This window comes from Triticum dicoccoides, chromosome 5B (assembly GCF_002162155.2).
Source record: "Triticum dicoccoides isolate Atlit2015 ecotype Zavitan chromosome 5B, WEW_v2.0, whole genome shotgun sequence".
NCBI lineage: Eukaryota > Viridiplantae > Streptophyta > Magnoliopsida > Poales > Poaceae > Triticum > Triticum dicoccoides.
Genome location: NC_041389.1, coordinates 89206900 through 89223551, shown reverse-complemented (window position 1 = coordinate 89223551; position 16652 = coordinate 89206900).

Below are 16652 nucleotides of genomic sequence, written 5' to 3'. Positions count from 1 at the left end.
TAAGTAGGTTGTTTGCGTATGGGATAAAAGGGGACTTGATACTTTAATGCTATAGTTGGGTTTTTACCTTAATGATCTTTCGTAGTTGCGAATGCTTGCTAGAGTTCCAATCATAAGTGCATATGATCCAAGAAGAGAAAGTATGTTAGCTTATGCCTCTCCCTCAAATAGAATTGCAATAGTGATTACCGGTCTAGTAACATAGTCAATTGCTTAGGGACAATTCCACAACTCCTATCACCACTTTTCCACACTCGCTATATTTGCTTTATTGCATCTTTATCTAAACAGCCCCTACTTTTTATTTATGTGTTCTTTATTATCTTGCAAACCTATCCTATCACACCTACAAAGTACTTCTAGTTTCATACTTGTTCTAGGTAAAGCGAACGTCAAGCATGCGTAGAGTGGTATCAGTGGCCGATAGGACTCGAGAGAGTATTTGTTCTACCTTTAGCTCCTCGTTGGGTTCGACACTCTTACTTATCGAAAGAGGCTACAACTATCCCATATACTTGCGGGTCATCAAGACCTTTTTCTGGCGCTGTTGCCGGGGAGTCATAGCGTGGGGTGAATATTCTCGTGTGTGCTTGTTTGCTTTATCACTAAGTAATTTTTATTTGCTGTTCTTAGTTGTTTTCTATCTTTAGTTTTGGGTAGGAAACGCAAAATACCAAAAAAAAATTGTTGTACCTACTGAACCAGTGGTTGAAGAACCACTCAAAATCTATCAGACTTCTGAAGCTTTTTACTTGGATCATCTTTGATCCCTTTGTGCTCGTGCTGAAACCCCCACTAGTTTAGTTGAGGGCAAATCTTTAGATGAGCATGCTTGTTTTGTGCGACACCGTATATCTGAAAAAGGGAAACTATTATGGGATCAACGTAACCGTTTGCAATGCTATGCTTGGAATTTATGTGAAATTTATGAGTTCACTTGTTGTTCTGAAGACCCTAAGAAACACCTACCCTATCAATGCTTGTTTAGTGATAATGGAATCTTATCTTCGTATGCTAAGGGTGTTTACAATTACTATGATGTTCAACAAATTGAAGAATTTGTTGCTTTTAAAGGTGCTTATGAGATTGCCTCTTTGATTGAAAAGTATGATGCTACTCTTTACAAATCTGAAAATTTTGCCATATTTCAATATTGTTATGATAATTATGCTTCTAATGCCTATGTTAAACCATATATTGAGGACTTCTCCGTTGTCCAAGAAGAGACTAGTATTTTGCAGGAAGCTATGGAAGAAGAAATTGATGAAACAGTGAGCTCATTGGATGAAAAAGATGATGAGGAGAGCGAAGAACAAAAGGAGGAAGAGCGGATTAGCTACCCGTGCCCACCTTCTAATGAGAGTAACTCTTCAACTCATACATTGTTTAATTCCCCTTCGTGCTTACCGAAGGATGATTGCTATGATCCCGTTGATTCTCTTGAAATATCCCTTTTTGATGATGCTTGCTATGCTTGTGGCCAAGATGCCAATATGAATTATGCTTATGGAGATGAACTTGCTATAGTTCCTTATGTTAAACATGAAATTGTTGCTATTGCACCCACGCATGATAGTCCTATTATCTTTTTGAATTCTCCAACCTACACTATATCGGAGAAGTTTGTGCTTATTAAGGATTATATTGATGGGTTACCTTTTACTGTTGCACATAATAATTTTGATGAATGTGATATGAATGTGCTTGCTGCTCCTACATGCAATTATTATGAGAGAGGAACTTTATCTCCACCTCTCTATGTTTCCAACACGATAGAATTGCAAGAAACTGCTTATACTATGCATTGGCCTTTACTATGTGTGCATGAATTGTTCTTTTATGACATGCCGATGCATAGGAAGAGAGTTAGACTTCATCATTGCTTTATATATGTTACTTTGTGCTCACTACTAAATTACAAATCATTGTTAATTAAAATTGGCTTTGATATACCTTGGGATCCGGGTGGATTCATTACTTGAGCACTAAATGCCTAGCTTAATGGCTTTAAAGAAAGTGCTGCCAGGAAGACAACCCGGAAGTTTTAGAGAGTCATCTATTTATGTTGAGTGCTTTCATATAGTTTAAAAACAAAAAAATAAATAGGGGAACCTAAAAACTTTTCAAAAAGGAAAGTGAAAGTGAGGAAGACAAGCATTGTTGAAGTGGGAGCTAGCCTTGAACTTTGTTCATGCTCACGGAAACTTTGTGAATCTTGACTACAGAAACTTTTCATCAAAAATAATTATCCCCTTGTATAATTCCATTGTATTGTAAAAATAATGTGCTAAGGTTTGCCTTTAGGATGTTTACAATGCTTGTTCGTTTGTACGGTGCAGGACAGAAACTTTGGCTGTAGTGCGCGATTTTACATTTTTAACTGGAACGTCAATTGGTTCTGATTCCTTTTGAACTGTATTTCTATACAAGCTGTTTATTTTTCCTAATTTTGTTAGAATTTTTGGGGTACCAGAAGTATGGTGAATGTTCAGATTGCTACAAACTGTTCTGTTTTTGACAAATTCTGTTTTTGATGCATAGTTTACTTGTTTTGATGAAACTATCAATTTATATTAGTGGATTAAGCCATGGAAAATCTATATTACAGTAGACACAATGCTAAAACAAAATATGAATTGGTTTTAAACAGTACTTAGAGTAGTGATTTGCTTTATTATACTAACGGATCTTACCGAGTTTTTTGTTGAAGTTTTATGTGGATGAAGTGTCTAAACGAGGAGGTCTCTATATGAGGAAAAGGAAGAGAGGCAAGAGCTCAAGCTTGGGGATGCCCGAGGCACCCCAAGTAAATATTCAAGGAGACTCAAGCGTCTAAGCTTGGGGATGCCCCAGAAGGCATCCCCTCTTTCTTTAACAAGTATCGGTATGTTTTCGTACTCGTTTCATTTATGCATTATGTGCAAGTCTTGGAGCGTCTTTTGCATTTAGTTTTCACTTTTCTTTTATGCACCATGATGGTATGAGATAGTCCTTGGTTGATTTATAGAATGCTCATTACACTTCACTTAAATCTTCTGAGTGTGGCTTTATAGAATGCTTCATGTGCTTCACTTATATCATTTGAAGTTTGGATTGCCTGTTTCTCTTCACATAGAAAACCGCCATTTGTAGAATGCTCTTTTGCTTCACTTATATTTGTTAGAGCGTGGGCCTATCTTTTGTAGAAAGAATTAAACTCTCTTGCTTCACTTATATCTATTTAGAGAGATGACAGGAATTGGTCATTCACATGGTTAGTCATACAATCCTACATAAACTTGTAGATCGCTGAATATGATATGTTTGATTCCTTGCAATAGTTTTGTGATATAAAGATGGTGATATTAGAGTCATGCTAGTGGGTGGTTGTGGATTGTAGAGACACTTGTGTTGAGGTTTTCAAGTCCCGTAGCATGCACGTATGGTAACCGTTGTGTGACAAATTTGAAGCATGGGGTGTTTCTTTGATTGTCTTCCTTATGAGTGGCGGTCGGGGATGAGTGATGGACTTTTCCTACCAATCTATCCCCCCTAGGGGCATGCGTAGTAGTACTTTTCTTCGAGGTCTAATAAACTTTTGCAATAAGTATATGAGTTCTTTATGACTAATGTGAGTCCATGGATTATACGCACTTTTACCTTTCCATCATTGCTAGCCTCTTCGGTACTGTGCATCGCTCTTTCTCACCTTGAGAGTTGGTGCAAACTTCGCCGGTGCATCCAAACCCCGTGATATGATACGCTCTATCACACATAAGCCTCATTATATCTTCCTCAAAACAGCCACCATACCTACCTATTATGGCATTTCCATAGCCATTCCGAGATATATTGCCATGCAACTTCCATCATCATCATATACATGACTTGAGCATTTATTATCATATTGCTTTGCGTGATTGTAAGATAGCTAGCATGATGTTTTCATGGCTTGTCCGTTTTGATGTCATTGCTACGCTAGACCATTGCACATCCCGATACACCGCCAGAAGCATTCATATAGAATCATATCTTTGTTCCAGTATCGAGTTGTAATATCGAGTTGTAAGTAAATAAAAGTGTGATGATCATCATTATAGAACATTGCCCCATAAAAAAAGAAAAAGAAAAAAAGGAAAGGCCAAAGAAGCCTAAATAAAAAAGGGGGCTAAAGAAGCCCACCCAAAAAGAAAAAAAGAAAAAAAAAGGAAAAGAAAAGGGTCAATGTTACTATCCTTTTTCCACACTTGTGCTTCAAAGTAGCACCATGTTCTTCATACAGATTGTCTCCTATGTTATCACTTTCATATACTAGTGGGAATTTTTCATTATAGAACTTGGCTTGTATATTCCAACGATGGGCTTCCTCAAATTCCCTAGGTCTTCATGAGCAAGCAAGTTGGATGCACACCCACTTAGTTTCTTTTGTTGAGCTCTCATACACTTATAGCTCTTAGTGCATCCGTTGCATGGCAATCCCTACTCCTCGCATTGACATCAATCGATGGGAATCTCCATAGCCCGTTGATTAGCCGCGTCGATGTGAGACTTTCTCCTTTTTTGTCTTCTCCACATAACCTCCGTCATTATATTCTATTCCACCTATAGTGCTATATCCATGGCTTGCGCTCATGTATTGCGTGAGGATTGAAAAAGCTGAAGCGCATTAAAAAGTATGAACCAATTGCTCGGCTTGTCATCGGGGTTGTGCATGATGGGGGCATTTTGTGTGATGAAAATGAAGCATGGCCAAACTATATGATTTTGTAGGGATAAGCTTGATTTGGCCTTATTGTTTTGAAAAGACATGATTGCTTTATTGGTACGCTCGAAGTATTATTGCTTTTATGTCAAATGATAGAATATTGCTTTGAATCACTCGTGTCTTAACATTCATGCCATGATTAGACATATGATCAAGATTATGCTAGGTAGCATTCCACATCAAAAATTATCTTTTTTATCATTTACCTACTCGAGGACGAGCAGGAATTAAGCTTGGGGATGCTGATACGTCTCCGCCATATCTATAATTTTTGATTGTTCCATGCCAATATTCTACAACTTTCATATACTTTTGGCAACTTTTTATACTATTTTTTGGGACTAACATATTGATCCAGTGCCCAGTGCCAGTTCCTGTCTCTTGCATGTCTTTTGTTTCGCGGAAACCCAATATCAAATGGAGTCCAAACGGGATAAAAATGGACGGAGAATTATTTTGGAATATTTGTGATTTTTTGGAAGTAAAATCAACGCGAGAGGGTGCCCGAGGGGGCCAGGAGATAGGGGGCGCGCCCCAGGGAGGCAGGCACACCCTGGACTCTCCTAGGCCCCCCGTAAGGCGGTTGACGCTCTTCTTTTGCTGCAAGAAAGCTAATTTTATGAGAAAGATCTGGGTGAAAGATTCACCCCAATCGGAGTTACTGATCTCCCGATATAAAAGAAAAGGTGAAGGGGCAGAATCTGAGAACGCAGAAACAGAGAGATAGATCCAATCTCGGAGGGGCTCTCGTCCCTCCCACGCCATGGGAGCCAAGGACCAGAGGGGAAACCCTTCTCCCATCTAGGGAGGAGGTCAAGGAAGAAGAAGAAGGGGCTCTCTCTCCCCCTTGCTTCTGGTGGCGCCGGAACACCGCCGGGGGCCATCATCATCACCGCGATCTTCACCAACACCTCCATCATCTTCACCAACATCTCCATCACCTTTCCCCATCTATATCCAGTGGTCCACTCTCCCACAACCCGCTGTACCCTCTACTTGAACATGGTGCTTTATGCTTCATATTATTTTCCAATGATGTGTTGCCATCCTATGATGTCTGAGTAGATTTTCGTTGTCCTATAGGTGATTGATGAATTGCTATGATTGATTTGAGTTTCATGTTTTATTATTGGTGCTGTCCTATTGTGCCCTCCTGTCGCGCAAGCCTGAGGGATTCCCGTTGTAGGGTTTGTAATATGTTTATGATTTTCTTATGGTGGGTGGCGTGAGTGATAGAAGCACAGACCCGAGTAAGTAGGTTGTTTGCGTATGGGATAAAAGGGGACTTGATACTTTAATGCTATGGTTGGGTTTTTACCTTAATGATCTTTAGTAGTTGCGGATGCTTGCTAGAGTTCCAATCATAAGTGCATATGATCGAAGAAGAGAAAGTATGTTAGCTTATGCCTCTCCCACAAATAGAATTGCAATAGTGATTACCGGTCTAGTAACATAGTCAACTGCTTAGGGACAATTCCACAACTCCTATCACCACTTTTCCACACTCGCTATATTTACTTTAGTGCATCTTTATCTAAACAACCCCTACTTTTTATTTACGTGTTCTTTATTATCTTGCAAACCTATCCTATCACACCTACAAAGTACTTCTAGTTTCATACTTGTTCTAGGTAAAGCGAACGTCAAGCATGCGTAGAGTCGTATCAATGGCCGATAGGACTCGAGAGAGTATTTGTTCTACCTTTAGCTCCTCATTGGTTTTGACACTCTTACTTATCGAAAGAGGCTACAACTATCCTGTATACTTGCGGGTCATCAAGAGGCCTCGCAGTCGTCCATCACCTTGGTGCTCTCGGCGTGGCGTGGTCAATGTGGTCAACGACCGACTTCCATTGGAAGAGTACTGTATGTGGAGAGGTTGACAGCTGGGTCCATGGCCGCAGCAAGGAAGTGCCTCCTTATTACGTGGAAAATAATGATTCCTCCACCTAACAGCAGGGACCCACCAAATGGGCAACCGTATTTCGAGAAAAAAATGTTCCCCCTGACTACTGGGACCCACTACCTACTTCTTCGCACGCAAGGAAGTGCCTGACAGTCGGGACCCACCTGGTCAAAGCGTACGTAGCATTGTTATTCTAGTCGCGAACGTGTACGTACATACTGATCGATGTTAAGGCGCGCACGTGTCGTAGTAGAGGCGCGCACGTAGCATGTACACATACGTACAACGACCAGTGTGCAAGAAAGAAAATACGGCCACATACGTACATATGAGCAGGGTCTCGAACGCCTACTCGCGCATACGTATGGCCATGGCTCGTGTACATGGCTGGGTCGGAACGAAGAAACAACGTCGTCGTCGTGTTCATGGGGAGCCAACCGGCTGGGTCGGAACAGAATGCGTCCTCGTGTTCATCGGGAGGGATTAGACGGAACAGCCGATGGAAACGAGGCCTGGCGTACCGCAGAACGGAGGAAACAGCCTTGTGTTCGACCGGCCACGGTCGAAACAGCATCCTGTTCATCGGGAGGGGTCTGGTGTACCACAAAACGGAGGAAAAGGACTTCTGTTGGACCTCCTATGGTCGAAACGGGGTCCTGTTGATCAGGAGGGGTGTGGCATACCGCAAAATAGAGGAAACGGACTTGTGTTGGAGCGCTACGGTCGAAACGGGGGTCCAGTTCATCGGGAGGGGTGTGGCGTACCGCAAAACGGGACTCCACGGGATAATGTTCATCTCCACCATCGACCTCCTCCAGCCTCCACGGGCTACTGTCCATCCACGTCGACCTCTTCCAGCCTCCACCTGCGACTGTTCATCCACGGGCTCCTGTTCATCCAACCTCCACCGTGCGCTACTCCACCGGCTGATACGTCTCCAACGTATCTACTTTTCCAAACACTTTTGCCCTTGTTTTGGACTCTAACTTGCATGATTTGAATGAAACTAACCCGGACTGACGCTGTTTTCAGCATAACTGCCATGATGTTTTTTTATGTGTAGAAAAGAAAAGTTCTCGGAATGTCCCGAAAATCCACGAAGGCACTTTTTGGAATTAATAAGAATTTTTTGGCGAAATAATCAAGGCCAAGGGGCCCACACCCTGTCCACGAGACAGGGGAGCGCGCCCCCTCCCCCTAGGAGCACCCCCCTATCTCTTGGGCCCCCTGGACCTCCACCGACCTCAACTCCAACTCCATATATTCACGTTCGGGGAAAAAAATCAGAGAGAAAGTTTCATCGCGTTTTATGACACGGAGCCGCCGACAAGCCCTAATCTCTCTCGGGAGGGCTGATCTGGAGTCCGTCCGGGGCTCCGGAGAGGGGGATTCGTCGCCGTCGTCATCATCAACCATCCTCCATCACCAATTTCATGATGCTCACCGCCGTGCGTGAGTAATTCCATCGTAGGCTTGCTGGACGGTGATGGGTTGGATGATATTTACCATGTAATCAAGTTAGTTTTGTTAGGGTTTGATCCCTAGTATCCACTATGTTCTGAGATTGATGTTGCTATGACTTTGCTATGCTTAATGCTTGTCACTAGGGCCCGAGTGCCATGATTTCAGATCTAAACCTATTATGTTTTCATGAATATATGTGTGTTCTTGATCCTATCTTGCAAGTCTATAGTCACCTATTATGTGTTATGATCCGGCAATCCCGAAGTGACAATAATCGGGATACTTCTCGGTGATGACCGTAGTTTGAGGAGTTCATGTATTCACTATGTGCTAATGCTTTGTTCCGGTTCTCTATTAAAAGGAGGCCTTAATATCCCTTAGTTTTCGCTAGGACCCCGCTGCCACGGGAGGGTAGGACAAAAGATGTCATGCAAGTTCTTTCCATAAGCACGTATGACTATTTACGGAATACATGCCTACATTACATTGATGAATTGGAGCTAGTTCTGTGTCACCCTATGTTATAGCTATTACATGAGGAATCGCATCTGGCATAATTATCCATCACTGATCCATTGCCTACAAGCTTTTTACATATTGTTCTTCGCTTATTTACTTTTCCATTACTACTGTTACAACTACTACAAAAACCCAAAAACTATTATCTTTACTTTTGCTACCGTTACCTTTATTATCATACCACTTTTGCTACTAAACACTTTGCTGCAGATACTAAGTTATCCAGGTGTGGTTGAATTGACAACTCAACTGCTAATACTCAAGAATATTCTTTGGCTCCCCTTGTGTCGAATCAATAAATTTGGGTTGAATACTTTACCCTCGAAAGTTGTTGCGATCCCCTACACTTGTGGGTTATCAAGACTAATTTTTGGCGCCGTTGCCGGGGAGCATAGCTCTATTCTCTAAGTCACTTGGGATTTATATCTATTGATCACTATGGAGAACTTGAAAGACGACAGAACTACGATTTTTCCCTCAACTACGAGGGGAGGTAAGGAACTGCCATCTAGCTCTGCACTAGATTCTCCTTCCGTTGTTAGTAGGCTTGCAACACCTAAACCTGCTACTGCTATGAATTCTGATATGTCGCATGTTATTTATGATGCCACTTCTGCTATGCATGATGAAACTACTTCTGTGTGTGATACTACTTTGCCATTAGGTGAATTTCTTGATGAACAACTTGCTAGAGTTAGGGGGAATGAAATTATTGAAGATGCTATTATTGATGATAGTGATGATGAAGGTTCCCCCAATGATTATGAATTACCTGTTGTTCCTGAGGGTTATGTTATGAATGAAGAAGCTGCTAGAGCCATCTTTGCTTGCAATGATAGATATGATCTTAAGAAATTATTAGCTAAATGGAAGCAGCAGTCTCTTAATGCTAGAATGAAACCTGACCTTGCTTTTGCTACTTCACCTATCTGTGTTACCGATAAGGATTATGAATTCTCTATTGATCCTGAGATTATTACCTTAGTTGAATCTGATCCCTTTTATGGCCTTGAATCTGAAACTGTTGTGGCACATCTAACGAAGTTGAATGATATAGCTACCTTGTTTACTAACGATGAGAAGTCTCGCTATTATTATATCCTTAAGATATTTCCGTTCTCATTAAAGGGTGATGCTAAGACTTGGTACAATTCTCTTGCTCCTGGTTGTGTGCGTAGTCCCCAGGATATGATTTATTACTTCTCTGCTAAATATTTCCCTGCTCATAAGAATCAAGCTGCCTTGCGGGAAATATATAATTTTGTGTAAATCAAAGAAGAGAGTCTCCCACAAGCTTGGGGGAGGCTTCTCCGGTTACTTAATGCTTTGCCTGATCATCCTCTCAAGAAAAATGAAATACTTGATATCTTTTATAATGGACTAACCGATGCTTCCAACGACTACTTGGATAGTTGTGCTGGTTGTGTTTTCAGGGAAAGAACAGTCGACGAAGCTGACTTACTATTGAATAATATGTTGACTAATGAAAATAATTGGACTCTTCCTGAGCCAATTCCTGAGGCAATTCCTGAACCAATTAAGCTAACTGCTGAGCCTATTCCTAAACCCACTCCAAAGAAGAGAGGTGTTTTATTTCTCAGTCCTGAAGATATGCAAGAGGCAAACAAATCAATGAAAGAAAAAGGTATTAAAGCTGAAGATGTTAAGAATTTACTTCCTATTGAAGAAATACATGGTCTTAATATACCGCCTGTTGAAGAACCACATTGTCTTGATAACCCGACACAGGTAGTAAAGGTAAATTCTCTCTATAGATATGATAAAGTTGAAATCCCCCCTACTAAATTTCATAGCCCATGCTTAGACGAATTTGATGACTTTATGGCTAGACAAGAAAGTTTTAATGCTTATGTTGGTAGAGAGTTAAAGAATAATGCTTTCAAGATAGGACGCGTGAGTGATAATATGGCTAGAGTTAGAGGTGAACTCAAACTCATTAGAAAATATACTTCTATGGTTGCTACTCAAGCTGAGCAAGTACTCAAAGCTCAAAATGATTTGCTTGAGGAATTAAATAATAAAAATGACTTTGCTGTTAGAGTGGCTACTAGAACTGGTAGAATGACTCAGGAACCTTTGTATCCTGAAGGCCACCCTAAGAGAATCGAGCAAGATTATAAGAGAAATAATTTAGAGGCACCTAGTTCTTCTAAAAATAAGAAGAAGAAAAACGATAGAACCTTGCATGCTTCTAGTGAACATACTGTAGACACACCTGAGAATCCCAATGATATTTCTATTTCTGATGCTGAAACACAATCAGGTGATGAACATGAACCTAGTGATAATGTTCATGTTGATGCTCAACCTAGCAAAAACAATGATGCAGAGATCGAACCTGATGTTGATCTTGATAACCCACAATCAAAGAATCAACCTTATGATAAGAGAGATTTTGTTGCTAGGAAGCACGGTAGAGAAAGAGAACCATGGGTTCAGAAACCCATGCCCTTTCCTCCTAAACCATCCAAGACAAAGGATGATGAGGATTTTGAGCGCTTTGCTGAAATGATTAGACCTATTTTCTTACATATGCGCTTAACTGATATGCTTAAAGTAAATCCTTATGCTAAGTATATGAAGGATATCATTACAAACAAAAGAAAGATACCGGAAGATGAAATTTCCACCATGCTTGCTAATTACACTTTTAAGGGTGGAATACCAAAGGAACTTGGAGATCCGGGGGTACCAACTATACCATGCTCCATTAAAAGAAATTATGTTAGAACTGCTTTATGTGATCTAGGAGCCGGTGTTAGTGTTATGCCTCTCTCTTTATATCGTAGACTTGAATTGAATAAGTTGACACCTACTTAAATACCTTTGCAAATGGCTGATAAATCAACTGCTATACATGTTGGTATTTGTGAGGATGTGCCTGTTGTAGTTGCAAATGTCACTATCTTAACGGACTTTGTTATTCTTGATATTCCCGAGGATGATAGTATGTCTATTATCCTTGGTAGACCTTTTCTTAATACTGCAGGGACTGTTATTGATTGCAACAAAGGCAATGTCACTTTTCATGTTAATGGTAATGAGCATACGGTACATTTTCCGAGGAAACAATCTCAAGTTCATAGCATCAATTCTATTGGAAAAGTTCCAACTATTATTATTGGAGGTTTTGAATTTCCTCTCCCTACTGTCAAGAAAAAGTATGATATTCTTATTGTTGGGGATTTTCATATCCCCATTGAGGTAACTTAGTGTTATTCGAAATTTTTCCGGTTCCGTGTTATTCGGAATGAGTTCTTTAACAAGACTTGATCAACCTTGTTAGTAGATTCATTTTGATGATCACGAGATGGATGAAACTAGAAGGCACAATCTTCTGTACCCACTTTTTACTTTCTGTTATTTAGAATAAATAAAGCAAAAATAGTATTATCTGTCTGTTTTCTGAATTATCCGTGCATTAAAAAATAGCCCGAAAATAAAAGTGCTCCAAATGCCCTGCAAATTTAGTATGATTTTTTTGGAATATTTGAGGATTTTAGGCACTGAAAACACTGCAGGAGGGGCAAGCACCAGGCCACGAGAGTGGAGGGCGCGCCCACCCCACCTGGGCGCACCCCCTGTCTCGTGGGCCCCTGGTGGCCCCCCTCCACTTATGCCAGCACCCACACACTTCATCTTCTACCCAAAAAAATCCCCATCCAGCTCAAGCACGAGTTCTAGCTCATTTTGCTGCAATTTTCGATCTCCTTGCTCAAAGCTCCATTCACAAAACTGCTTTGGGAGATTGTTGCTTGGTATGTGACTCCTCCATTGGTCCAATTAGTTTTTGTTCTAGTGCTTTATTCATTCAAAATTTTGCTGCATAGAGGACCATGTTCTTGAGCTTGCATATTAAATTTATGAGGTCCCAAGCAATTCTAATGCATGATATAGGCTCTAGGCACTTGTAGGAGTGGTTGCTACCAATCTTGTTTAGTTTTATTCACTTTTATTTTGAAGTTACTAAAATTTCAGAAATTTTTCAGAAAAAGAATTATGTCTAGGAGAATGTACCAAGGTGGTTCCTCGGTGAAGAAAGGGCCCAGGATTGCTATACGTGAGCCAGATGTTGAATTGCCGAGGGACGCGGATGTACGAGCTTGTGAGTGGCCATCCGATGATTTTATGGTCAAAGCAGGCTTCAAGGAGGAATTTGACGCGTATGTGCGTAATGTTGAGCTGGAGGACTTCTTACAAGATAAGTGTCCGCAGTACTATCAATTGACTGATTCTTTTGTGCGGAGGTTTAAATATAACTGTACACGTAATTCTCCTAGTGTCATATTTGATATTTATGATACATCTTATACCATGAATTTAGAGGATTTCATAACTGCTTGCAAACTCCCGCAGTGGGGTAATATTAATGATCCTCACAAATCTGAATTTAGAGATTTTCTTGCTAGTATTACTGTGGGAGAATCTAGGGACATAGCACAAGCTACCATAGGGAGCATTCATTTTCCTGCTATACATTATTTTGCTCTCTTTATTAGTAGATGCATTAACGGTAAAGACGAAGCATGTCACATGTGTGTCCCTGATCTGTGTGTCCTCAAGAGTGCTGTTTTAGGTTATAAAGGTTATAACTTGGGGGCAATAGTTGCACTTAGGTTGCAGAATAATAGTAGAAAGGGAAATTTATTTGGAGGAATTTATGCAACCCATGTGGTTAATTATCTTGGTATAGCCCCACGAGAAGGGGATATGATTATACCACCTGTTCTTTTGGATTCTGAAGCTATGGTCAATCATCAATTTCTTGCGAGGAATGAACAATTCCTCCATTATTGACTAATCTATGACAAACGCAATGTCATCCATGTTACTCTTCCTGCTCCCTACCTTTTTTATTATCAGGCAAAAGGAAGATATGTTGTCACCAGGGAGGAAGCAGCTGAACACGAGGGGAGAGCGGAGGCAGCTCGCCAACACGCCACAGCTCAGGAGGCGGTTGCCGCTGCATCTCAGTATGACCCCAGTTTCACTTACGGATATTAGCAAGGCAGTCCTTGGTACTAGACCAACTTAGGCCAAAGCCTAAGCTTGGGGGAGTACGTATTTCTCACTGACTTTACATTCATGTTCACACACTAGTCGTCGGTGCTCATACTCTTTCATTGTATTATCCATGCTAGTTTAAATTTCTTTTTCTCGCTTTCTTCTTGTGTGTTTGATAAATCTTAAGAAAAAAACCAAAAAAATTGTTAGTTTAATTTCCATGCTTGTAGTAGAATTAAAATGAAAACCCAAAAAGATTTCTTCTTCTTCTTCTTCTTACTTCTTGGGAGCTTTCCCGTGTAAATAGTTTTATTTTCTTTTCTTTCCTTTGGGGGTCGAGAAGACCATATTGAAAATGTTTAGTGGCTCTCATTTGCATGGTTGTTATTTAACTTAGAGCCCATATTACTTCTCTTCTCTCTTGAGTTGAATGCTTGCAGATTCCAGCTTAGTCCAATGCACGTGCACTCTTATTATTATACACATTGTTCGGTCGTGCAAGTGAAAGGCCATAATGACGATATATGATGGACTTATTCAGATGAGAAAAGCTTGTATGAACTCGACCTCTCTTGTTTTTGTAAATATGATGAGTTCTTCGTTTCTGAGACAGCCTATTATGAGGTAAACATATTTGCAATGACATTTAGATATTATAGTTGCTTGTGCAATGCTTGATTAGCTATGAGTTATAATGATTTACCTTGCGTGCCAACATGCTATTAGAATGATTATGATGTGGTATGATGCGATGGTATCCTCCTTTAAATAAATTGAGTGACTCGACTTGGCACATGTTCACGCATGTAGTTGAATCAAATCAACATAGCCTTCATGATATTTATGTTCATGGTGGATTATATCCTACTCATGCTTGTATTCGGTGTGAATTAATTTTAGTGCATGTTTATGACTGTTGTCGCTCTCTCAGTTGGTCGCTTCCCAGTCTTTTGCTAGCCTTCACCTGTACTAAGCAGGAATACTGCTTGTGCATCCAAACTCCTTAAACCCCAAAGTTGTTCCATATGAGTCCACTATACCTTCCTATATGCGGTATTTACCTGCCGTTCCAAGTAAATTTGTATGTGCCAAACTCTAAACCTTCAAATGAAATTCTGTTTTGTATGCTCGAGCAGCTCATGTTACAACTAGGGCTGCCTATATCTTCCATGCTAGGTGGGTTATTCTCAAGAGGAGTGGACTCCGCTCCTCATTCACGAGAAAGGGCCGGTAACCGGGATGCCCAGTCCCATGATCCAAAAAGATCAAAGCAAATCAAAATAATTAAACAAAACTCCCCCAGGGCTGTTGTTAGTTGGAGGCACTCATTTTTTCGAGCAAGCCATGGATTGATGCTTGTTGGTGGTTGGGGGAGTATAAACCTTTACCATTCTGTTTGGGAACTGCCAATAATGCATGTAGTATGGAAGATAAAGCCATCTCATAGTTGTTGCGTTGACAGCAAAAGTATGCCGCTCAAAATATCATTCAATCTCTATTTTAAAATCGAGCTCTGGCACCTCTACAAATCCCTGCTTCCCTCTGCGAAGGGCCTATCTATTTACTTTTATGTTGAGTCATCACCCTTCTTATTAAAAATCACCCGCTGGAGAGCGCACTGTCATTTGCATTCATTACTATTGGTTTATATTGGGTATGACTTGAATGGATATCTTTTACCATGAATTACAATGTTTAGTCAGTCCTTGATCTTTAAAGGTGCTCTGCACTTATGTTTTGCGGTCTCAGAAAGGGCTAGCGAGATACCATTTTGTTATATCATGTTATGATTGTTTTGAGAAAGTGTTGTCATCCGAGTTTTATTATTATGGCTCGCTAGCTGATTATGCTATTGATATGAGTAATTGTGAGACCTAAGTATTATTGTGAGTATGTTTAGTTCATGATATTTGCTGAAAACCTGAATGATGGCTTTGCATGTTTACAACAACAAGAGCAAATAGAGTTTGTAAAAGTTTTTCTTTATCACTTTCAGTTTATCAACTGAATTGCTTGAGGACAAGCAAAGGTTTAAGCTTGGGGGAGTTGATACGTCTCCAACGTATCTACTTTTCCAAACACTTTTGCCCTTGTTTTGGACTCTAACTTGCATGATTTGAATGAAACTAACCCGGACTGACGTTGTTTTCAGCAGAACTGTCATGATGTTGTTTTATGTGTAGAAAAGAAAAGTTCTCGGAATGTCCTAGAAATCCACGAAGGCACTTTTTGGAATTAATAAGAATTTTTGGCGAAAGAATAAAGACCAAGGGGCCCACACCCTGTCCACGAGACAGGGGAGCGCGCCCCCTCCCCCTGGGAGCGCCCCCCTATCTCTTGGGCCCCCTGGACCTCCACCGACCTCAACTCCAACTCCATATATTCACGTTCGGGGAGAAAAAAATCAGAGAGAAAGTTTCATCGCGTTTTACGACACGGAGCCGCCGCCAAGCCCTAATCTCTCTCGGGAGGGCTAATCTGGAGTCCGTTCGGGGCTCCGGAGATGGGGATTCGTCGCCGTCGTCATCATCAACCATCCTCCATCACCAATTTCATGATGCTCACCGCCGTGCGTGAGTAATTCCATCGTAGGCTTGCTGGACGGTGATGGGTTGGATGAGATTTACCATGTAATCAAGTTAGTTTTGTTAGGGTTTGATCCCTAGTATCCACTATGTTCTGAGATTGATGTTGCTATGACTTTGCTATGCTTAATGCTTGTCACTAGGGCCCGAGTGCCATGATTTCAGATATGAACCTATTATGTTTTCATGAATATATGTGTGTTCTTGATCCTATCTTACAAGTCTATAGTCACCTATTATGTGTTATGATCCGACAACCCCGAAGTGACAATAATCGGAATACTTCTCGGTGATGACCGTAGTTTGAGGAGTTCATGTATTCACTATGTGCTAATGCTTTGTTCCGGTTCTCTATTAAAAGGAGGCCTTAATATCCCTTAGTTTCCGCTAGGACCACGCTGCCACGGGA